An 18796-nucleotide genomic window follows, 5' to 3' on the forward strand; every position below is an offset into this window, starting at 1 on the left:
AGCCAAGCAGCTATAGGTAGAGCACACAGTGGCTTATACAATGGTAAGTCTCGACATATTCATCGGCGACATAATACCGTCAGACAATTGATCACTAGTGGTGTTATCACAGTTGACTATGTAAGGTCAGTGGATAACTTAGCGGATCCGTTAACAAAATGTTTAAACCGTGATCAAATGCATAAATTGCTAAAAGGAATGGGACTGAAAATCACATCTTAAAAGATGAGTATAGTGGTAACCCAACCATACGATTGGAGATCCCATGGGATTGGTTCAATGGGAAAACGAAGCTATACAAATCTAGCTGTAACACTTAGAAGATTTTTAATCTTCGCCCATTCTTTAGAAAGCTTTGAGTGTTGTAACCTGCAGGTGGTAAGAGGTTAAGTCTTTTGACTTTTAATGATTATTGAAATCTCAAGGAGATGCAGTATGGCAGGATACTCATGAAAGAATCACCTATATAAGTGAGAAGTGAGGCCGCTTCGTGTGTGTGAGTCACTTATGAATTCCAAAGAGGTGTTCCACGGCCGAAACGGACACAAACGTGAGAACTGATGGAGTTGAGACAATATTGTGCTGATGCTATTGACTAGGCATACACCAAGGAGGAATAGTTCAAGGCATCGCGTCCACTAGTCCGCCGGTATGTCCGATAGTGTTGACTATGGAAGGTTCAAAACCACAAGTTACCTCTCCAAATACAGTATCGTTTCCTGAGAACTGAGCAAAGAGTCTGCATACATGCATTTGTGTCTGGTGTTGGTTTGAGCTTGCAGCGCTCTAACCAATGTGGGTGATTGTAGGAAAAACATGTGGGAAATTAGAAAGGACTCAAAACCTTTCCTTTTCCTAAGTCTTTTGGCTTTTCAACCTCCATGTGTTTATGAGGTGCCTTAAACCCGAGACCTCTCGTGTGGCCACTCCTAGCCTATAAATAGGTGGAGTCTTGAGAGTTGAGAATACAACACAACCTACAATCATTCTCTCTTCTCTCATAGCTCAAGCACTCTAGTTCGCATCTTAGGAGCATCGCATTGCTCGGTTCTCGCCTCCAATTCAAGTTCGCCGGAGCCTACGAGTTTGAGGTGCTTCTACTCGATAGGAGGAAAGTCGTTTCATCTTTGGGGACATTACGCCAATCCGTGAGCACTAGCCGGGGCGTATTTCGTCTTGCGGAGAGAGGGATACCTCGACTCGACTTGAAGAATACTATAGTTTGCATCTCTTTACTTTCGTTGTAATTTATATTATTATATTTACCTTCCAGTTTTGTTCTTTTGTAATAGCAAGAGTTTTCCCGTGTAAAGGCTACAATATTTCCAACAAAAGCTACTATCTCATTCAATTCAGAAGTTCAATACACCTTACATACATATAGCCTTATCAAGAAGTATCTAGAACTTTTACTAATTCAGAATCAATAATGATAATCATCAATTTATCTGACTAATCATAACATAAACTTGATTAATTCTACCTTGCAATTTATATGAGAGCTTGTGGTCCTTCACATTAGCTGGATTCTTTCCAGCTATGCATCCAAGTGATATAGATCCAGTACATCTGGTCTTGCGTGGATCTTGAGCACCAATGGAATGCACTGATTCATCACTTTTAGTACCAGCTTTCTGTTCCTCCATCACGGCAACTTTAGCTTGAGGTTGTGCCTCTTCACATCTTTCAACATAAAACAAGCAAAACATAGAGCCTTGAAATAGCAAAAGATACATACATAATTATGCTAATACAAACCATACATAGTGGAGTAGGAGTAATAGAAACACACTGCAAAGACACCTTACTAGTTTTCCTTAATCCCAATTATCAGATACAAACACTCTTCAAATACAGCTTACTTGTTTTCTTTTATCCCATTTTTCAGATATTCTGCAAACGTCTTAATATAACCATAGTTAAGTTGTTTATTACCGAAAATCGCATTGGCAGCTTCTCTAGTTCGAGCTCTTAACGTCTCCCCTTCCTTAGATACCATAGCTTTTCTCAAGGCACGTGCAATGCCATCTCTAGTAAAGGACCCATCTCCACTTCTTTCAACCTCAACCGCCAATCCCTTCTCAACCAGCAACCTCGAATCCAACGGCAGCAACACAAGACAGTTTCCATAACTTATAGTTTCCATAACTTATAGTTTCCAACATGAAACAAGGAAGTCCCTATTGAAGGATGGGCAAGAATCTCCCTCTGTGGTGCCCATCCTGTTAGGGAGTTTAAACAAAATGTGAACAATCTGGATATCCTGAAAGGCGTGAAACACTTTCAAATCAAATCAATTTGGTGGTTCTACCAATATTTGATCGGATACAATTCAGGTTTGTAGAAGATTCGTATGTTGATTTCTCGATCATATCTTAGAACCGAAAATTATCAATAAGAAGATGCAGAAACGAAGCATCGCGGCTCTTCACGGAACATTGCGTCTCTTCATCAGTTAACCGAAAATGATCAGCTCGACCCTAGCCAGCCCGCTGCTCGGGGGCGTTGCCCCCGAACCCCCGTCTTGTCATAATGAATTGAAACAAGCGTGCACTCCGCACTTCCAACTTATATGATGTCTCGTTATGACAATATTGATCAATCAAGTTAATCCAATTACACTAAAATAAACAACAATCCTCCCCTATTTTAGTGCAATCCTTGATTAACTAAAACAAGTCATCTCAAAATTCAAACTTTTGCATAAATGAAATACTCAGGGTGTCTCTAAGGATTGAACCCTGTGAACTCACATTGAATACACGAAGATAATGTACACAAAAGTTTACATACGAATATGTTCTATCTTGACACTATATTTACTAGCCTATGTCCTTATCCTTCATAAACATGTCGAAACCATGTCCTAGTTTCTTGAAGCGGCTAGTCTTCATGCTTATATAGTTAGTTCCTTTATTCTTGCACCTACATATGCAATTTTTCAAAAGAACTATTAAGAATATATACATTCAACCTCCTTAACTTGTAGGTCTAAATACATACCTTGGGATGATTCTTCAATGTGTTCCAATCTCCAAATATTAAGTCTTCCACATTGAATTCAACATCTAGTGTCATACTAAATGGGAATTGGGTATCTTAATATCAGAGATTTGTAGTGGACTTTAATCCCATCCCTATAGCCGACTTGTGCACAAGATCTCTACTTAACCCTTTGGTCAAATGATCGGCTAAATTGTTGTGAGTTCTCACAAACTCCACAGATATCACACCATCCGTAATAAGTTCACGAATCATGATATGTCTAACACCTAAGTGTCTTGACTTTCCATTATACACTTGACTATATGCCTTAGCCAAGGTAGTTGCACTATCGCATCTGATAGATATAGGTGATATCGGTTTTGGCCACAACGGAATTTCATATATTAAATTTCTTAGCCATTCAGCCTCTTTACCAGCTGCTGCTAATGCCACAAACTCTGATTCCATTGTTGAATTTGTGATACAAGTTTGTTTCTTTGATGCCCAACATATAGCACCACCTCCAAGAAGAAATACCCAACCACTTGTGGAAGAATGATCTTCCATATTGGTAATCCAACTTGCATCCGAATAACCTTCAAGAACCGAAGGAAACCTAGAATAGGACAAACTATAATCCATGGTTCCTTTTAAGTATTTAAATACTCGCTTCATTGCTTGCCAATGGATTAAACTTGGATTGTGAGTATATCGACTCAATTTTCCCACTGCAAAGGCTATATCAGGTCTAGTACTAATCATGACATACATGAGTGATCCAATAGCCTTTGAATACTAAAGCTGATTCACAGCAACTCCTATATTAGACACGAGTTTTGCACTAGGATCAAAATGAGTCTTAACTGGAGAACAATCTTTGAAGTTAAATTTTTCCAACACCTTCTCAATATAATGTGATTGAGAAATGGAAATTCCTTGTTCTCCATGTGTGATCTTAATTCTAAGAATCACATCTGCCTTCCCCATGTCTTTCATCTCAAACTTAGATGACAAAAATTCTTTTGTTTTATCCACTTGATCTTGGTTAGTACCAAAGATCAACATGTCATCTACGTATAGGCAAATGATCACTCCTTTACCAGTAGTGTCGAATTTGCTATATACACACTTGTCTGCTTGGTTTAATACAAAACCATTAGACAATACCACGTCATCAAACTTTTGATGCCATTGCTTGGGGGCTTGCTTTAGTCCATAAAGAGATTTAACTAATTTACATACCTTATGTTCATTACCAGGCATGACAAAGCCTTCTGGTTGTTTCATGTAAATCTGTTCATCCAATTCACCATTCAAAAAGGCAGTCTTAACATCCATTTGGTGAATTATTAGATTATGTATAGCAGCAAATGCTAACAATAATCTAATGGTGAAAATCCTTGCAACAGGAGCATAGGTATCAAAGAAATCAATTCCTTCCTTTTGTCTAAAGCCTTGGATAACCAATCTAGCTTTATATTTGTCTATGTTTTTATCCACCTTCAACTTCGTTTTGAAGATCCATTTACTATCCAAAGGTTCACACCCAGGTGGTAAATCAGTCAGTTTCTAAGTATTATTTTGGATTATGGAATCCATCTCATCTTGGATTGCCTCTTTCCAAAATGCAGCATCCCTTGAAGCCATAGCTTCTTTGTAGGTCTTTGGATCATCACCAATATTAAAACAATATTGATATTGAAAGTTAATTTCATTCCTTGATCCTTCTACCAAGTACAATTGGAAACATCACCAAAAGACCTTGCTTTTCTTGCTCTACCACTCCTTCTAACCTCAGGAGGTGTATCAGTCACTTTGTTAATCACATCACTGTTACTAGAGCTTGTAATCATGCCTCCAGGTTTAGGTAAAGACATGAATCTATCCTCATTGCCAAAATCAACATCTCTTGACTCAATAATAGAGTGTACGGATACATAGTCATTAGGTTCTATGACATAGAACCTAATGCAAACCGAATTTTCAGGATAGCCAAGAAATACACAATCTATACCTCTTTGACCTATGGTTTTTATCTTAGGGTCAGTTAGTCTTACCACAGCCCGACAACCCCAAACTCTGAGATAACTTAGTTTTGGTGGTTTTTTATGCCAAAGTTCATAAGGGGTTATTTTGTTCCTTTTATTAGGAACTCTGTTCAATAAGTAACAGGCTGTTAACATAGCCTCACCCCAAAGCCCTTCACTTAGGTTAGAATAGCACAACATTGAATTAACCATTTCTTTCAACGTTCTATTCTTTCTTTCTGCTACACCATTTTGTTGTGGTGTATATGGAGCAGTAGTCTGATGTACTATACCCGTAGATTCGAAATATACTGGATCATAATACTCACCTCCCCTATCAGTGCGAAGAACTTTAATCTTTACACCCTAATGAAGCTCTACACTTTCTTTGAAGATTTTAAATTTATCAAGAGCTTTATCTTTTGAATGGCACAAATACACATTGCAATATCTAGTAGCATCATCAATAAAAGTAACTACATACTTTTTATTTCCAAGTGATGGAGTAGAATGAAAGTCACACAAATCACTGTGTATAAGTTCTAATACCTTAGTATCTTTACTAATATGTTTATTGAAAGGTTGACGAGTAATCTTAGTTAACATGCAAGTTTTACACCTTTCATTATTCAACTCAAAAGCAGGTATTAAACTTATTTTCGACATGTCTTTCAATCTCTTGTAATGTACATGTCCTAATCTAGCATGCCACAATTCTGATTTACTAACATGATTACTAGAACTAGTAGAAGTCATGCAAACAGAATTATTAACAAAAGAAACATCTAGATTCAACCTAAACATGCCACAAAGATAACCAAAGCCAATAAAAGTGCCATGTCTTGACAGAATATATTTATCACTTTCTAAAACTTGTTTGTAACCACAATTGTTTAATACAGTACCAGACACCAAGTTTTTACGAATACCAGGTACATATACAACATTCTTTAACACTAAAGAGTTTCCGGAAGTAAACACTAGGCTAACAGTTCCTAATCCTTTGATTGGTTCAATTGCAACGTTGCCCATCTTCAACGAAGATCCATCTTCAATTGGTTTGAAATCATTGAACCATTGACGATCCTTGCACACATGACACGTTGCACCCGAATCAACCCACCACGAGAGATCATCATCCTGCACATAAAGTGCTTCAGAAATTATTGATGCATTATAATTTTCAACCGAATGATCATTAGGTACAGAAAACGAACCTGATTATTTTCCCGGATCCTTGGGTCCACTTGTACCAGCCACGTTCTTTCCTTTACTTCCACCGTTTCCAGACTTGCAGTCCCTTTTGAAGTGCCCAGATTTACCGCACTTCCAACACATCAGTTTAGGCTTCTTATCCCCAGCCTTACTGTAGTTTCCTTGAAACTTTCGTTTCCCTTGAAACGATCTTTTCTCTTTCCCATCCTTAGAGGATTCACCCTCTTCCACCATGTTCACAGAAGAACCAACCATTGTTTTACCATTACCGACAGAGCCCTTTTCCATATCACATATGGACTGTTCGATTTGGAAGTCACTTCCAAGTTCGACCAGATTCAACTCCTCCTTCTTATGTTTCAGATTGTTTTTAAAATCTTTCCAGGGGGGTGGCTGTTTATCGATAATGCTAGAAACAGAAATGGATTCATCCATTTTCATATCATATTGGGAAAATAGTCCCAATATCCTCAACAATTCGTTATATTGTTCCATGACAGGCCTCGAATCAACCATTTTATAGTTAATAAAATTACCAACAAAAAATTTCTTGCTAGTGGCATCTTCTGCCATATATAATATATTTGGCTTCGAGGGAATCCCACAACTCTTTAGAAGACTCTACGTTTTGATATACATCAAATAGGGAATCAGACATACCGTTTAAAATGTGACCACGACATATTTAGTCGTCGTTCTCCCAATTCATCCGCCTCCTCGTCTGTTCCAGAGTTTCATTATCAACAACCTCGGGCATGGGAGTACTCAGAACATACACGACCTTCAGACCAGTTAACATGAAATGCATCTTCTTCTGCCAGCGTCTGAAATCCTGGCCAGCAAACTTATCCAACTTCGCAAAACCTTTCTTTGCTTCCTTCGCCGTTTCTTTGTTCGACATTTTCGGAAAAAATTGATTTGATCTTTGTTAGGGAGTTTAAACAAAATGTGAACAATCTAGATATCCTGAAAGGCGTGAAACACTTTCAGATCAAATCAATTTGGTGGTTCTACCAATATTTAATCGGATACAATTCAGGTTTGTAGAAGATTCGTATGTTGATATCTCGATAATATCTTAGAACTGAAAATGATCAATAAGAAGATGCAGAAATGAAGCATCGCGACTCTTCACAAAACATTGCGTCTCTTCATCAGTTAACCGATTTTAACTTATTTTGGCGGGTTTCCAAAACTGCAAATTAGTCCTTCAATTATCGGATATTATATTTCCGGATGAATTTTCTGTACAACAAGTTTAATGGAAATAAAAAAAAATTTCAAGCTGACCTGGCAGCTCGACCCCAGCCCTGCCACCCACGCCTCAAACCCGGGCGGCAGTATCTGATCGTCTCCCCAGTCGGGCCTCCTCACAGAGAACAGGAAGGGAAGCCCAGAAAGCTCAATCCCATATGCTATCTCATGGATTTCCTCTCTCGACAATTTGTACTCGCTCCCGAACCCCACAAAACACTACAGAAGACGCCTCCTGTTTATCGAGCCAATCACAGATTTTACTCCATGGCTCTTCTGTCATGATCATCCTCTTTTCCTCCGCCGGTGGAAGGCATCCCACCGGAAAAACCGACTTTCCTATGATCTTGGAGAGGAGATTCAGGTAATCACCTTCGAGCTCCATGCAAGCATGAATCGCCAAAGCATGGCTGCCTTGGATTAGTCTAGTGAACCGTGCCGCATCTTCTATTCCGGACGCGCCTGTGCTGTACAAAAGACTATGCATAGCTACGGCTTCATGGTTATTCCTGCAAGCTACCTATTGGGGTTCAAACCTGAAAGATTAATGCGCTTGATTAGATTAATAGGAAATAATTCTATTGGGCTTGGTCCAATGTTACAATTATTCTATTATATATATGCTCTATTGTAGAGAACATAAGACACAGAAAACCTAATTTTCTAAGAGAGAAAAGCGGCGCTACGTTCACCAAGAGATTTCCTAGCTTTCTCTATAGAACGATTGTACCGAGGAATTGTTCCTGCATCGGATCAGAATACACGTGGACCTCGATAGTAGTGGATTCAACCTGCAGGACACAATCGTAGAAGAAAACAACACAACAAGTAAGATTTAGTTCTGTTGTGTATTACGTGCTCAATTTACAATATAATTATGAATCTAGATCTGTTATTTTTGTCTGCAATTTCCGTTGCGCTCATTAGATGAATACAAGAATTCCTAACAGTGGTATTAGAGCCCAGGGCTCGATTCTTAATTAACTTTGTAATCTAATTACTTGTGGAATAATTTTAGAAATAAGAATTATGTGATTGATCTGCTTCGAAATTTGATTTCAAAAATTTTCAAGAAATTGGTTTCATAATTGCTTAGAAGTTGAAATTAGATTTCGATTCTTTTAACAAAATTTTGTAAAAAATTACCGCAAATTGCAAACTATTTTGGATTTTGATTTCAAATTTTTCGAATAGTTTGGAAAAGAAAATCATGCTTCTACCGACAAATCCATGCCAAGAAAGTATTACTTATTAATAGTGCTTGTTTAGGGTATCTGTTTAGTTTAGAATTAATATTAAGTAACTGGGCTCGTGCCCAACCTTGGCCCCTGTGATGGAGATCTCTCATCGAGAAATCTACTTTGGTTAGTCTGTACTCTCTGGGTCGGATTTAAGGAGAGTCGGGGCAGTCATATCTGTTCCCTGAGCTTGATTTGATCGGGCTCAGGCCCGAAATTGTGAGGAGCACGATGTGGTCGGCGGTTTTGCGGAACAGCTGGTCAGGCTTCGCATCTCCGAATACGGAGGGGATGAGGCTCGTCAGCGCCGCTAGCTTGCCGGAAACTGACGAATCGCTGTTGGCGGAATTGCGTGGGCAGAGCTGGCTCTCTGAGCCTCCTCTTCAGCCTTCCAGCGGCGGTTGAGGCGGGGATCCTCGGCTTTGAGCCCATGGCAGCTGCAGTGAGTGGCGATGGGCGGCGGAGTTGGTGGAATGAATACGGCGTGAAGGCTGCTCCATGGAGGGGGCGTCTGTTCTTTTCCCAGAACCCTAGCGGGTTTTGAAGATCCGGGTCGGATCCGAATCGTGGTTTTGGTCACTGTAAATCACATTATTAATTTAGAATTAATAATATTAACCAAGCCAATAAATTATTTACTATCATTATTTTGAATAATAATAGTAAATGCATTTTAATATTATTTTAGAATTAATATTAAATATCTGTTTGTATTAGTTTGGAATTGATATAGATTAGATGATAAATTTATTAATTGGATTATTGGATTAATGAACTAGAATTTGTTAATATTATCATTTTGGAATAATAAATAATATATGTGCTTGTTGATGATTTGGAGTTATTACTTGATTTACAAATTTATTAATTTAGAATTAATATAGATTGGATTAATTTCGTTAATTAGATTAACAAATTGGGACATGGTTATCATCTTGAAATGATAATATATATACTCCACAACACAATATTTATTTGGAATTAATATTAAATATGTATAATTATATTAATTTAGAATTAATATAATTAAATCCACATTTAATTAGAGAATAAAATTTGATTTTATTTGTTGAGCATTATTTGATATCCTATGTGATTAGCATGTTATTTGATTTATGCTCGTTTTACTTAACTATAGTAGTTAGAGACCGTGTTATATTATGTCTGGGTAGGCAGCGCCCAGTATGTGTAGTCCGTGTTATACTATGTGTGGGTAGGCGACGCCCAGTAATTGATTAAGATTTTAATATTAGATATTAAATTGACAATTAGTATCACAAAATTATTCCCCATAAAATATAAGTCTTGTTTTGAAACAAACGCAGCGTCCATCACAATTGTTGATGCTCCTAGCCTTTTGACCACGAGTTTTACGCCCTCTCGTTTATTCTAAATCCACAAGGTTAAGGCTCATTCATAGATGCATAGTTGGCATCGTGTGATGGGGTTGACTTGCTTAAATTATTTTGAGTAGCTCTCGCAACCAAATGATTTATGGACGCATATTAATCAGATTAATAAACCAAGAATAGTAAAATTGTTGTTACAATTGGCTTGGAGGCCTACCTGGTGATATTATTGTAGTCATCAGCCCTCGCAGAGGCTACAACTATATAGACTTGGATCTTGGACCACTAAAATTTATATTTGATATAAATTCGTATTTTATGTCAAATTTGATTAGTGATGCGAATGTGATCTTTGTATGTTTTTCTAATTTGCTTTTCGTTTTATTTTCTGTTCAGATAATATGTCAAACTTATCTTATGAGTGTATGATGGAAACAAACAAATTGACTAGGTCAAATTTCACGTAGTGACAGAGAGACTGCCCAAAACTCAAGGCACAAGGTGCAATGAGTGGGAGCTCAGCTATGTTTGTCATTGAGATAAATATGTCTGCGAATAACTCACAATCTTGGGTATTGGATACCGCTTGTGGTTCACACATTTGTAATAATGTGCAAGGTTTAATTGACAGCAGGAAAGTGAGGCCTGGGAAAGTAGACCTACGTGTTGGAAATGGAGCAAAAGTTGCTGCCGAACGCGTGGGAACTTATAGATTAGATCTTCCCTTAGGACATAGACTAGATTTACATAATTGTTATTTTGTTCCAGTTATTTCAAAGAATATTATTTCCATTCTGATGTTGGACATCGAAGGTTTTTCCTTCCATTTTGCAAACAATAGATGCTCGTTTTCTAATAATGGATTGTTTTATGGAAATGCCTCTTTAGAGAATGAATTATATATGCTTGAATGCAAACGGAATATTCTCAATGTGCAAAATAAAAGACTTAAGCTATGTAATACGGATAATGCTACTTATCTTTGGCATTGTAGACTTGGTCATATCAATGAGAAAAGGATAACGAGATTGAGAAAGTTAGACTATCTAAATTCATTTGATTTTGAATCATATGGTGCTTGTGAATTCTGTCTCAAAGGAAAGATGACTAATAAGCCACTTTCTGGGAAAGAGGTGCGTGCTAATGATGTGCTAGAGTTGATCCACTCAGATGTGTGCGGACCGTTTCCAACTCAAGCAAAAGGTGGTTATTCGTACTTCATTACTTTCACTGATGATTTGACAAGGTATGGATATGTGTATCTTATGAAACACAAATCTGAGGCCTTTGAGAAATTTAAAGAGTTTAAGTGTGAAGTTGAGAAACAACTTAGGAAAAGTATCAAAACTCTTCAATCAGATCGAGAAGGGGAATACTTGAGCCGAGAATTTCTTGATTACTTGAAATTGCATGGAATTCAGTCAGACTGAACACCTCCTGGTACACCACAAATGAATGGAGTATCTGAAAGGAGAAACCGAACATTATTAGATATGGTTCGATCCATGATGAGTTTAGCTAGTCTTCATTTATTCTCTGGGGTCATGTTTTATTGACTGCTATTTACATTCTGAATAGAGTTCCATCTAAATCAGTTGAGAAAACACCATATGAGTTATTGTATGACAAAAAGCTTTGTCTTAACTATATGCGGACCTGGGGTTGTCCAGCTTTTGTTAAGAAACAAATGACTGATAAGTTGGAATCTAAAAGTGAGAAGTGTTACCTTGTGGGATATCCTAAACAAACTAGAGGATATGAATTCTACTGCCTTGGAGATCACAATGTGATAATCTCTAGGAATGTGAAGTTTCTTGAAAACAATTATGTCTTAAAGGAACAAAGTCACAACATTGTAGATCTTGAAGAAATTCAAGAACCACAAGATAACATTGAAAATGAGGTATTATCAAATGGTTTGAACAATAACTCAGTGGGAGTTTTTGATGATCTATTGGGAGGGGAAATTACTATTAGAGGAGACCTTAGAGGGACTCTCGAAGAACCTCCTCAAGACAATGAGATGCATCAAAGACAAGATGATACAATAGTTGCATCACCTCTACCTCAAGAAGATCATAGTGATATTCCGGAACCTACTCACATTCAGAATGAACAACCTGAACCAGAGCAAAACCAACTCAATAGGCCTAGAAGGATTCGTCGTGCACCTGAGAGACTGAATCTAATGGTTGAGAACCAAGAAGATGAAGTTGATTTAGATGATGATGAGCCTAAGACCTATACCGAGGCGGTGTCGGACACCGATAGAGAGAAGTGGCTTGAAGCCTTGATATTAGAAATGGACTCGATGTACTTCAACTTAGTCTGGGAACTAGTTGACTTGCCAGATGAGGTTTACCCCATAGGTTGCAAATGGATATTCAAAAAGAAGAGAGATGCAAATGGCAAAGTACAAACCTACAAGGCTAGGTTAGTGGCAAAGGGTTATAGTCAGCGCGAATGCATTGACTATGATGAAACCTTTTCGCCAGTTGCTAAGATCAAGTCCATTAGGATATTACTTGCAATTGCTGCGTACTACAATTCTGACATTTGGCAAATGGATGTCAAAACCGCATTTCTCAATGGAGAATTAGAAGGTGATATCTATATGACACAACCTGAAGGTTTTGTATCGAAAGAAAGGCCGAATGCAGTGTGCAAGCTAAAGAAGTCCATCTATGGACTTAAGCAAGCTTCGAGGAGTTGGAATATTTGTTTTGACAGAACAATCAAATTGTTTGGTTTTGTCAGAAGCAAAGAGGACCCATGTGATTATAGTAAACGCGAGAATGGTAACGTTGTCTTCCTTATTATATATGTTGATGACATCTTGATTATGGGAAGCGATCGTTCCATGATGCAATCCGTGAAAGAGTGGTTGTCTAGTTCCTTTATGATGAAGGATCTAGGTGATGCTTCCTATATCCTTGGAATTAAGATCTATCGAGATAGACTAAATAGTATGTTAGGATTATCACAATCCACTTACATAGACAAGTTGCTAAGACGCTTCTCAATGGAGAATTCTACGAAAGGTTTTCTTCCTATGGGACATGGCATTGTATTGTCAAAGAAGGATTGTCTTTCTAATGACAAAGAAAGAGAAAACATGAAAAGGATCTCGTATGCTTCGGCGATAGGATCTATTATGTATGCCATGATCTCTACTAGGCCAGATGTGGCCTATGCGCTTAGCATGACAGGCAGATTTCAGCAAAATCCCGGTGAGAAATATTGGAAAACTGTTAAGACTATTTTTAAGTACCTTAGAAGGACTAAAGAATATTTCTTAGTCTATGGTGGACAACAAGAGTTATCAGTTACTGGGTACACTGATGCTAGTTTTCAAACAGACCATGACGACTATAAGTCTCAGTCTGGATATGTTTTTGTCCTCAATGGTGGAGCAGTGAGTGGGAATAGTTCCAAACAAGGCAACTGTCGATTCCACCACTGAAGCCGAGTATATTGCTGCATCTGAAGCTGCCAAAGAAGTTGTTGCTTTGTTAGAGTTCGTTAAAGAACTGGGTGTCATTCTGAGTGCCAATGGTGCAATACATCTGTATTGTGACAACACCGGTGTTGTTGCACAAGCAAAAAAACCCAGAGCTACGAACAGGAACAAGCATGTTCCCAGAAGATATCATCTGATTAGAGAAATAATTGAAAGAGGCGACATAAAATTAGAAAGAGTACCCACTGATGATAATTTGGCTGATCCTTTCACCAAACCGTTATGTATAGCAAAACACAACAAGCACTTTGAGAGCTTAGGTGTTAAGCATGTTGGTAGATGGCTTTGAATCAGTGGGAGTTACAGTTTTATATGTCTTAGAAACATTTTGTGTTGAGACAATATTACTTGATCACATTATATGAAAATTTTATTTCTTATGGGTTTTGTGCACTTATTGGAATAATTATTTGAAATGTTTGTATATTCTAAATATTTGTTCCCTTGAATTATGACTGTCGTTAATGGTGTGAGACATTAATGATATAGTATAATTCTAAAATAGCTCTAACCAATGATCATCAAGAATGAGATATTGATGATATGTTATAGGTTAGCATGGGGTTGGCATCACATTCTTCGAGAATGTAGTTGTTCTCACAACTATGAGATATTAGATACTCGTGATGGACACATGGTATACTTTGGAGAGTATTGGTATACCCTACTATTAAACTGTTTTGTTAAGTGTCTACAGTTTATTAGTACATGAAGTATGTAATAGTCCTTGGATCTGAGGTCATTACACATTTTGTTTGTTGAGTGGTGTGCTTTGATCTTATCTAACGCTTTGCCTCCCAAAAGAGGATTGAGACACGGACTTGTGTTGGGTATATCATAAGATAAATGGAAATGGTAGTTGAGCCAAGAATGAGATTCATTCCTCGATTAGAATTTCGAGAGAACACTCAAATTCTCTATATTACTTGACCATTAAGTCATTGGCCAATGCAAAGATATATTCAATTAAAGTAATTGAATATGATTGAATATGTCATTTAATAAAGATGAGATAAAGTGATTGAGCTATTTGGATGACACATGAAAAATCTTAGGCTCAATCGGGTGGTTCGTGAAGGAAAGGATATTACTATAAACTTTGTGTAAAGGCTTGTTTACCGAATTCACATAAACGTCCTTCATATATCGAGCTACGCTACCAACGCAGTCTAGGAGTTTTGTGCAGACTTCGATTAGATCATCGTCGATAATGAGGGCCTAAAGGGTCACACTATATGTGTATTTTGATCCGCTCAAGGGTACAATCTTAAAGCTGTGTATTATATCTAATGCTAGTCCAAGTAGGAGAATGAAAGATTAATGGGCTAGATTAGATTAATAGGAAATAATTCTATTGAAGGGGTTGACAGCGGAAGCGTGCAGGAATTTACCGATCACATAAATTGGATCTATTTAGCAGATTATTTAGATAAATTCTATTCGCGTAATTATCACATGTATCATGCTCATAACTTGAATTAAAGCATGCTTTAGCATATAAAATCCCTAAAACATGCTTACTACGGAATTAGCCAATTTACCTTGTTGATTCAATCAAGAATCGATGATGGCTTGCGTCTTCTCCACGTGAAGATCTTCAGTACTCGACCTCGGACCTTCTGACTGGTGTACCGGACTATACGCTGATATTTGTGTGGGCAAATCTCACCAATGTACTAGGACTTGAATAACGAAGACAGAACTCAGCTCACGGAGGAGGCAAAATTTCGAACTCTCTCTTTCTTTGAGGGGGACAAAAATTCTCAACCATAATAATTGTGTTTTCTGTCTCCTTTATTTTCCTATTTATATTAAGTCACATATTGGACCCAGTCAGAGATCTAATGAAGAATTTGGAACAGGCCTCACCCAATTAGCTTTTTACTAATTAAATTGAACTCACAATTTAATATAAGCTTATATTGGAATATTACAAGCAACCACTACAGAAGTAATATTGCACTGCCTTCCAAATCCGAAATTACAAGTATTCCGGTTTTCCTTTTATTGCATTTAATTTATTTCCCGCGCTTAAGATAGAAACATCCATTAAGTAATTATTGTGTGCTATGGACTTATTTAATTAACATATTTTAATCTCCAAGAGTGGACTTAGCAAGAAACTCTTATTTATTATTCATAGAGTAATTAAACTCCAACTAGCTAGGTTCTGAATAATAAAACCTTGTTTCGAGCTCCTCTTGTAGATGTTAAAACGAGACTCTCCTCGCGCACGATTCAACGCAATAGCAATCCTAGCACCGCTAGATAATGATCGCCACTACCCAATATACCTGGATCGTTGGGTGACGAAAAACCCGCACCTTTGGTAAGTCAAAGTAGTAGATACTCAATATCGTATGCTCAATGCTAACGTACATTGATTAAGAAATTAATTATCAAGACCTCGTCTTTCAGTAGATAGCATAAATACTCGTCTTGCTATTAGATCCATTCAGTACTATACCACACCAACGTCATCTTAATTCAATAAGGCTTAGAAATAATCGGACTGATATTGCAACCTTTCGCGATAGGTAGTCTAGGCCTATCTAGGTTGTGAAATTCTTATTTTTCTTTGTTTAGAACTGACCGTGTTACCTTAAATTGGACGACGCCAACAACTGGTCTACTAAAACAAAGACTTAGACTTTGTTACGTTTGCTTATACATTTAAATATGCAATAAACAACCATTAAATGTAAAACATAACAACATTATGACAAAAAATAATCTGTTGCATTTATTGGAAAATAACAATTAGAGTTTTACAGTATCCAATCACTCGAAATGTGATTTCTAATATACAAAACCCTAACATCTATTGGGGTTGGTCCAATGTTACAATTATTCTATTATATATATGCTCTATTGTAGAGAACATAAGACACATAAAACCTAATTTTCTAAGAGAGAAAAGCGGCGCTACGTTCACCAAGAGATTTCCTAGCTTTCTCTATAGAACGATTGTACCGAGGAATTGTTCATGCATCGGATCAGAATACACGTGGACCTCGATAGTAGTGGATTCAACTTGCAGGACACGATCGTAGAAGAAAACAACACAACAAGTAAGCTTTAGTTCCGTTGTTTATTACGTGCTCAACTTATAATATAATTATGAATCTAGATCTGTTATTCTTGTCTGCAATTTCCGCTGCGCTCATTAGATGAATACAAGAATTCCTAACAAAACCATCCCAAATCGAAGAATAAGAAAATGTGCAAACAATTTTTTAAGTGCAATCCCTACTTCATTAGCTCTTTATTAACAACTTTTATAATATAAATAACTATAAAAAATAATCTTCCCTTTAATATATATATATATATATATATATGGATGTATTCATTTCCTTTTTGTATCTTTTGTTCTTTGTTCTTTTTAATCTCAGCCCCACGATTTTGTCATCCGACGGTTAGATTGGTGCCACGTGTCATTTAATAATGCAGATTTTCAGTTGAATAATGCACACCGACTAATAATGCACCATTATAGTGTAATAATGCAGATTTTCAGTTGAATAATGCACACCGACTAATAATGCACCATTATAGTGTAATAATGCAGATCATCTGGACCGTTGATGAATGAGATCTAACGGCCCATATTAAGAAGAATAAATGATCTAAGGGATGAATAGGAGATCTAACGGCCCATACTAATATATATATATATATATATATATATATTAGTACTAGATTTTTATTAATATAATAAATAAATTAATTAAAAAATTTTAATTCACTAAAAGAAAGATTTTAGTTCTAAAACATGCTTTAAATTTATTTGAAATATGTTAATGTTTTATTTTATTTATACAAATCTTAAATTAGTATTTTAATCATGTTTGAATTTAAACATGTATATCGCAAAATTATCACAATAAAATACTTACATCATACAAAAATAACAAATTTCATAAAAAAACAACTAATTTCATCATTATGTATTGCATAATGCTAATTTTAATGGTAGTGTTAGGGCTACCCTCCGAACCTTTAAGGTTAGGGTTGAGTATATTTAACCGCGATAAAAATCACAACCTGATTAGCTCGCATCTGATTAACTCGCAACCCGAGTAGGTTTGGCCCGAAACAGTATACACTACCTGTGATGGGAAATCCACCCAATCCGGAGGCGCCATCATGTGACCTGGCTCAGGCCTGTCCAGCCTCCGAGCCTCACCTGACAGGAACTCCGGCGACCAGAAGAACACTGCGGTGCTAGCAGTTGCTATGGCGAAAAATATCAATCGGACACCCAGTTCTTGAGCGATATCAGCTGCCCAGTGGTGAAAGAAGTCGACCACTATCCAGTTTGGAGATCTCTCAGCAATCAGATTCTTCAAGGGCTGTCGGAGGAGGTCAACAGCAATCTTCAGATCATCCATTCTCTCTGCCGGAATGTCGGTCGTGGCCGTGGCGTTTTCCGGCAGAGGATTGGGGTGGAGAAGAGGGAGAGGGATGGGCACGAATTTGATGAGATGTGATAGGTTTTCTGGGATTTTGGGGAGCCTCTCAATGTTTTGGGGAGTAGAGATGAAGGAGATGTGAATGTTGAATTTGGCTAAGGCGATGGAGAGATCCAAGAATGGAATCATGTGGCCGAATGCAAGCCATGGCAGCATCACAACATGGACCTCATTTTCTTCTTCTTCTGGATTCATCATTCTTGTGTGTGTGTGTGTGTGTTACAGAACAGTGTTAGAGTGTCCACTATTAGGCGAACGTCCCTAATAGCCCCGCCCCTTTTTTGTCCACAGCCCCAGTTTTTTTGTCCCCACCTAAAAAAGAAGTTTCCGCCACTATAGGCGGACACTTCCAATAGCCCCGAAATTTTATAACCAATTTTCATTTTAATTTTTTCCTTTAGTTTCAATCAATTATAGTTAAAATCATCGGAATTTAAATAATTAGAAAACGAGGTAATTGGGACCGAATATTCATTGTATTGGAAATGGTAAAATTATACAGCGAACATTTAAAATAAAATACAAATAAAAACGCCGCCACCGTCTAATCGGTGGCGGAGTCGGAATCCTCCTCTTCTTCTTTGTCTCCCTCGCTGCCACCGGCCGCCCCTGCCCCAGGAGCCTCATCAGCCAAGCCTAGACGGCGCTGGATCCGACTTATGAGTTTCAAGTATATATCCTTGATGAACGGGTCAGTTGCGGCCTCGTATTTGCTGCAGACGTCATGCAGTTG

General features: G+C 37.5%; 1 pseudogene; it reads right to left on the reverse strand.

Moving 5' to 3' along the window:
- Window positions 1-1858: 1858 nt before the first annotated feature.
- LOC121799854 lies at window positions 1859-18258 on the reverse strand (annotated as a pseudogene).
- Window positions 18259-18796: the final 538 nt, after the last annotated feature.

Source organism: Salvia splendens, chromosome 4, assembly GCF_004379255.2.
Source record: "Salvia splendens isolate huo1 chromosome 4, SspV2, whole genome shotgun sequence".
Taxonomy (NCBI): Eukaryota; Viridiplantae; Streptophyta; class Magnoliopsida; order Lamiales; family Lamiaceae; genus Salvia; species Salvia splendens.